Genomic DNA, 7811 nt, shown 5'->3' on the forward strand with positions numbered 1-7811 from the left:
TTCCAACCAGTTGTGAATCCACCTGACAGTATTTCCATGTAGTCCGCATTTGACCAGTTTGCTAATCAAAAGGTCGTGGGGGACTTTGTCAAACGCTTTGCTGAAATCTAGATAGATGACATCTACAGCATTTCCACCATCTACTAAGCTAGTGACCTGATCAAAAAAAGAGATGAGATTAGTTTGACAGGATTTTTTCTTGACAAACCCATGCTGGCTCCTACTAATCACAGCATTGTCATCTAGATAGTTGCCAATGGACTCTTTTATTATCCGTTCTAATATCTTTCCCGGTATTGAAGTCCGGCCTGTAACTGACCGGCCTGTAATTCCCCGGATCTTCTTTTTTACCCTTTTTAAAGAGCGGGATTACGTTTGCCCATCTCCAATCCTCCGGCACCTCTCCCGTTCTCCATGATTTCGCAAAGATGATGGCAAGAGGTTCCAAGAGTACATCCGCAAGTTCCTTCAGTACTCTGGGATGCAGTTCATCAGGCCCTGGAGATTTGAACTCATTTAGGTTAACTAGGTATTTCCTGACTATCTCCTTATCAATCTCGAACTGCAATCCCGACCCCTTCCTGAGATTGCTACCGATGCAAGGTTGCACACTGTTCCCTTTTTGGGAGAAAGCGGAGGCAAAATAGGCGTTGAGCAGTTCTGCCTTTTCCTTGTTATCTGTCAACATTTTGCCATCCTCATTGAGCAGCAGTCCCACCGTTTCCTTGGTCTTTCTCTTGCTTCGAACATATCTGAAACCCCCCTTTTTGTTGTTCCTCGCTTCCCTCGCCAGCCTCAGCTCATTCTGGGTTTTAGCTTTCCTTACGCTATTCCTGCAAGCCCAAGCCGCTCGTCGGTACTCTTCCTTGGTGATGCGTCCTTCCTTCCATTCTTTATACATGCTCTTTTTTACTTTTACCTCCTCCACCAGTCTTCCGTGTAGCCACATTGGCTTTTTCCGATGTCTTCCGTTTTTCTTCCTCTTTGGAATTGTTTGCGATTGCACTTTTTGTAATACGTTCTTCATGAACTCCTACGCTTCTTGGGCTCCTTTTTTCTTTAGTCTATCTAGCCACGGGATCCTACCCATCATTTCCCTGAGCTTGCTAAAATCGGCTTTCCTGAAATCCAAGGTCCATGTTTGACTATATTCCTCTTTGGCTTTCCCCAGAATCACGAATTCCAGCATTACATGGTCACTTTCCTCCAAGGTACCAACCGCTTTAATTCCCGTGACCAATTCGTCCGTGTTAGTTAAGATCAGGTCCAGGATTGCCAATCCTCTTGTTCCGTCTTCTACTTTTTGAAAGAGGAAATTACCAGCAAGGCCCATCAGGAATTTGTTGGAGGTTTTGTGCTTCGCAGAGTTTGTCTCCCAGCAGATATCCGGGTAGTTGAAGTCCCCCATCACTACTACTTCTTGCCTCCTTGAGATTTCAGAGATTTGTTTGAGAAAGGCCTCGTCTACCACCTCTTCTTGGCCAGGGGGTCTGTAGTAGACACCTACTACCATGTCGGTTTTATTTGTTTCTCCATTTATTTTTACCCAAATGGTCTCTACAGGACCCCTTTGTTCGCTCTCTTGGATTTCCATAGAGGTGTATTTGTCTTTGACGTATAGCGCTACTCCCCCTCCTTTTCTGTTGCTCCTATTCTTTCTGTAGAGTTTATATCCTTGAATGGCTATATTCCAATCATGGGAGTCATCCCACCAAGTCTTTGGTCCACCCAAATCACTGAGCAGTGAGAGATTTTAAGGTCCCAGTACATACCTTGGGTTGGGTTTCTACAGAGTAAAGGTCACTGGAAACTGATGGCATTTCTGTGCTATAAGATTTTATTTACACACATATGCACGGAAAATCCATTTGGGCTCATGAGGCAATTCTTGTTTCTTTCTTTATTCATTTTTTTTGTATTTATACATCTTATTTGTCACAATTATTTATGTTCTGGCTTCCAAGATACAAATCCTTCCAAAGCAGCTTACCAGAAACAATAAATCACATATTTGAAAAACACAATCAACGACAATATACTTGAAAAACCACCAGGAGACCTAGAATCATAGAATAGTAGAATTGGAAGGGGCCTATAAGGCCATCGAGTCCAAACACCACCCCCAGTGCTCCATCATCATGGCCCATTTGACCCCTGTGCTGCCTCCAGTCAAGGGAGCCCCTGACACGGGTGAGCAGCTGCTGCTCTTACCTGCACTACAAAAATGGTGACTTTTAGCATAGATCAAGTGTACTAGGCATGAGGCCTAGTAGTTTTCCATCAAGTCTGAAAGTTTTGAAAGTAAAGAGGAGTTATGTCTTTGCCAGTCTGGGAACGGACAGTGAAGGCCGTTGTTATGGTAACCATCAAGATATAGACTGGGAAAGTGCTAACAGAGTCTGTGAGTTGTTGTTCTTCTGCATCAAGCCTCTGACCTGAGAGGCTGTCTTACTTTTGCTTTTGAAGAGAAATGTGCTGTAGAGCTAGAGGGGGGGAAGGAAACTGCTGAAAAGCCTTAATGTCTTTGAATAAAGACTCTTAACATGCTCTAATGCTCTGAAAAAGTTTCTTGCTCAACTTAACTCCAATGTAATGTATGCTGTTTCACACAACAACATACACACGCCAACAGGAAGGGGCCTACAAGACCATTGAGTCCAACCCCCTGCGCAATGCAGGAATCCAAATCAAAGCATTCCCGACAGATGGCTGTCCAGCTGCTTCTTGGATGCCTCCAGTGTTGGAGAGCCCACCACCTCCCTAGGTCATTGGTTCCATTGCTGTATGGCTCTAACAGTTAGGAAGTTTTTCCTGATGTCCAGTCAAAATCTGGCTTCCTGCAACTTGAGCCCATTATTCCGTGTCTTGCACTCTGGGACGATCGAGAAGAGATCCTGGCCCTCCTCTCTGTGGCAACCTTTCAAGTATTTGAAAAGTGCTATCATATCTCCCCTCAGTCTTCTCTTCTCAAGGTAAAACATGCCCAGTTCTTTCAGCCTCTCCTCATAGGGCTTTGTTTCCAGTCCCCTGATCATCCTTGTTGCCCTCCTCTGAACCCTTTCCAGTTTGTCTGCATCCTTCTTGAAGTGCAGAGACCAGAACTGGACACAGTATTCAAGATGAGGCCTAACCAGTGCTGAATAGAGGGGAACTAGTACTTCACACAATTTGGAAACCATACGTCTGTTAATGCAGCCTAATACAGCATTTGCCTTTTTTGCAGCCACAGGGCAGTTGATGGTAGGTGGCTCAGTTGGCGAGAAGGGAAAAATCCAGCTGGAACAGGCTGTTGAGTGAGATTCAACATCAATCTCACTGTGCCTCCTTCCCCAGGTAAGGCATGAGCTGAATTGGACCCTGAATCAAGCTTAGGAAGGAAAACACATTTACACACAATGAGATCTTTGGCCAAAGGTTCCACCCACACAAAGTAGTTCTCGGTTTAACCGGGAGACAGCAATGGTCAGATGGACAACTTTATTTAGGAAGCACCAACAATTTATAGATCATCAGGGCATGGTAAACAGTAAACAGATAAAAGACAGAGTCATCAAACAAAGCTGTAAACAGACGTAATAAAAAAACAAAAGGTGCGTTTTCACTCTTCCTGTCTTCCTGTCCTTAAAGTTATCACACACACACCCCTTTGACGCAGACCCTTCATGACTTATTGGAAAAGAACAAACATGTTTGTTCTTTTCAGGGTTAAATGCGTCTCTGCAGGGAACACATTCTTTGCCTATGTCCAAGATACACAAGGCAACTTCAGCAGATTGTAAATGCCAGTACTTTACAAAGAATTAACATATACTTAGCTCAAGCCTGAAGGAAAGGCTAAGGAGAGATGCATTTTAGAACACTCATAAGCCTACAAGGGGATAGTTTAGATCCATTTGGGGTTGCTACTTGAGGCACTCATATTTTCCACGCCAACAAGGCCCTGGGCGGGGGCTGTCTTTACCTTTCCTCCTCTCTCTTTCATGGAATCCTTTCCCCAGTGGGGGCCGCCAACCTTTTGGGGCCAGTGGGCACATTTGGAATGTTGAGAAAGTGCCATGAGCACCAGTTACAAAATGGCCACCATGAGGAGATGGCATAACACAAAATGGCTGCTGTGGGGTCACGTAGGACTGGCTGACCCTATGCAAGCAGGAAGTGAGCAGGGAGAGCAAAAAGTCATTGCATTGTGGAATTTTGAGGGGATATTTGCTGACACTTGTCACGGGCACCATAGGAGGTAGTGGTGGGCACAGAGGCGCCTATGGGTGCCATGTTGGTTGCCCTAGAAGAAGCAACATGCTCTTCTGCTGCTGTTGCCTTTGGAAACAGAGGTGGCTCCCTAATAAAAAAATAATCTTTTGCTCTTTCTGTTCTAGTAACTTCAGAGAAAAGAATGGGGAAATCTTCATCTAGAAGAAGACTTCCTTCTCTTTGTCCAGGGATTCCACTGCTCCACATAATGTGTACATAAATGCAGATATTGGGCAAAAGTGTCCATGAACATACACACATATAAGCGAAAATAATATTTTAAAAATGCATTCTTTTAGGGGAAATTGCTCTGCAAAAATGTGTGTCTTAGGAGAAAATCCTAATATACATATTATGCATGTATATATTGGGACGAATTTGCATTAAAATTCTCACAAATTTTCATGAGGTTATTTTTTTAAAAAAAAAACCCATAAACTGCTATGGAAGTATGTAGAACTGGATTTAAGATTGGAAAAATATGAAAAGGAGGGTAACGGACAAGGTTGCCCATCCCAGTGGATGGAGAGGACCCCAAGAGCTACGCCTCTTCATCCGCTTTACACCTCCTGCTGCTGCCTTGGCCTCGGTTGCACAAGAAGGGTGCAAGTATGGGGTGGATATGCACTTGCTTGCAATGATCCACCAGCTCTGCTATCTTTATTGTTATGGTCGGTGACCAGCATAAGGGAAAAGGGGAAAAGGGAAGGAAAACATATAAAACATAAAACTATCGGGGGGGATTATCCCAATATACACTTAGATGGTTTTAAAAGAGAATTAGAGAAATTCATGGAGCATATCAAAGGCTACTAGCCATGATGGCTATGCTCTGCCTCCACGGTCAGAGGTGGGCGCTCTGCTTCTGAATACCAGTTGCTGGAAACTTCAGGAGGGGAGAGTGCTCTTGCACTCAGGTCTGGCTTGTGGGCTTCCCATAATGAGCATCTGGTTGGCTACTGTGAGAACAGATGGGCCACTGGTCTGATCCAGCAGGCTCTTCTTACATTCATATATTTTTATAGCCACTTGCTGAGGGGATTTGGCGTGCTGGGCTTAGGGAGGCTGGAAGACGGAGAGGTTGGGCAGAAGGCCCCTATTTTCTCCCATGAAGAGGTGCTTCCTTTCCCTGGTTTCTCTCTTCTGTCGCACACACATGCCTGCCTTTTTTCTCCTCTCTGTCCCATCTCAATAGACCTGGATCTCTCTGGGCCACCATACCCAACCCTTAGTGATCTGAGGCTATCTCAGCATGACGCAGCCAAGGCCCAAGTGCTTCCAAAGAGGCCCAATTCAGCTTGGTCGAATATGAAGCACAGCCCCACTAACAGATTACTTCACTCCCTACATAACCAGCTCATCACCATGTTCTGCTGAAAAGGGCATCTTGCAGATGCCACCAGGAGATCCGTTCTGCACCATGTCTGAATCGAGGCTTTGCTGTTGTGGCACCTACCCTTCAGAACAGGGACGGTGCTGGGCATGACTGGGCCCTTGGGCATCTGCCTGCCTTGGGCCTGTGGCACCCGCCTGCACTTCTCACCTACCTCTCCCATTGCTGTGAATGTCGTGCACACTGCATGCTAGGCTACCGTCAACCAAAATGGTGGCGGGGATGACAGCCCCTTAGGAAGCCCCTGCCACCATCTTAGTTGATGGGAAGCATGCGTGGGCAATGCACACAATGTTCACAGTGATGGAAGAGGTAGGTGGGGCATGTGTGCGGGCTTATTGTATGACGGGTGCCTGGGAGCTCCCTCTCCTCGATCTTCTGCAGGGTCAGGAGCTGCTGCTGCCGCAGATTGTGGAACAGGAATGCTACCCTCCCATCCTAAGGAGGGGCCCTTCCCTCTGGGCCACCGGGGCCCTCAGGCAGGGCCTAATCTGGCCAGCCTCTGGCGCTGGCCCTACTTTGGAACTCCCTCCCACTGCATATCAGTCAGGCACCTTCTCTGTTGTCTTGCCTGGTAAAGACACTTCTCTTTCAACTAGACTTTTAAAATCTTTATCCCATTTGGTATCTGTTTTGGATTTGAATTGATTTTAAGTGTGTGCTTTTTTATCGGTAACTGTTTTATTATGTTGTTATATTGTAAATCATTTTGGGATACCTCCTAGGAAGCGATTCATAAATGAAAGAAATGCAATTGCTAACAACAATCTAAATGGGGCTTAATTCTGGGAAGCCGTGCACAGGATGTCATTGTTAAGCCACCAGAAATTGCACAGAGATCAAGATGTCTTGGGAAAATTGCAGGCAAACAGGTTGCCTTTGAGGATTAATCTGACATGGGTCCCCCCCCCTTTTTTTAAAATGAAAAACAACTGCAAGAAGGCTGGAAACAGGAGGAAAGCACTGATGGGAAGAAGGAGCTACTTAACCCTGTGCACACCTGTTTGCTCAGCCCCCCCAGCTGCTTTTCATCTGATGAGGGGAAAGATACAGGGGAAAGTATTTCACCTTCTCCTCTGGGCTATTTTTTCCTATAAAATAAAAACATCAGGAGGAAGAATTATGGAACTGCTCACTGCAGTGAGCACACTATAGACCAGGTATCCTCATTCAAATACTTGGGAATACATATAAATAACCAACTACATTGGTCTCACCAGCTAACACCAGCTAACCCATATCAAATTACAAGCGCTCAGAACCTTGGGTTTATTAAAAAACTCTTCTATTCAAAAGGAGGCCAATTAGTGAGACCTATGCTTAATCTTTATATAGCTAAGTTTCTTCCCACAATCCTATATGGAAATGAGATCTGGGGCCACCCATTAAGGCTGACCCTCGAGTCAATCCAAAATACCTTTTTTAAACAAATTTTGGGCCTTCCTAAAAGCACTCCAGCTGCCCATGTGAGAATGGAACTAAATGCCCCTTCTTTAATGGCTAGACTCGATTTATCATTTCTACGATACTGGAAGAAACTTTCGATGCTTGACTCATCCTCCCTGGTAAAAATATGCTGGGAGGAACAGATGGAAAGTGGTGGTTGGGCGAAGGATTTTTTTTGCTGTTGGTATGCAATACCTTCTGACACCCACCCTTCTCACAAATCTTAACCCAAAGGCGCTACGTAATTTGATCTATGAGCATGGCCTACAATCAGATAGAGCAGCGATTGACATCTCTCCTTTCTCTTATTGGTTTCCACTTATTATGTTAAACGGTACATGTCCTAATTACTTTGATATACTAACATTGGCCCCCTTACGTAGAGCATAGACCGAGCTGAGATTCCAGGTAATGCCCTCAGGGTATTCGCAGGGCAGATACCTTGGAATTCCACATAGTGATCGATTATGCATAGCGGGATGCAGAGTACCTGAAGATTTGGTACATTATATGCTAGTCTGCCCAATGTTCTCTCCCCCAAGAGAAAAATTTTTAAATCCATTGTTCGCCTTGAGAAAAGGCCTAAACAGTTCTCAAAAAGTGATTTTCTTACTAGCTTCTGTACAACCCCATATTGTATTATCCACAGCCAAGTTTGCTTTGGCAGCAAAGAAACTCAGAGCCAGATATGTAAATAATTGTAGCTAAATTTATTAGCAAA

The sequence above is a fragment of the Rhineura floridana genome, chromosome 20 (genome assembly GCF_030035675.1).
Source record: "Rhineura floridana isolate rRhiFlo1 chromosome 20, rRhiFlo1.hap2, whole genome shotgun sequence".
Taxonomy (NCBI): Eukaryota; Metazoa; Chordata; class Lepidosauria; order Squamata; family Rhineuridae; genus Rhineura; species Rhineura floridana.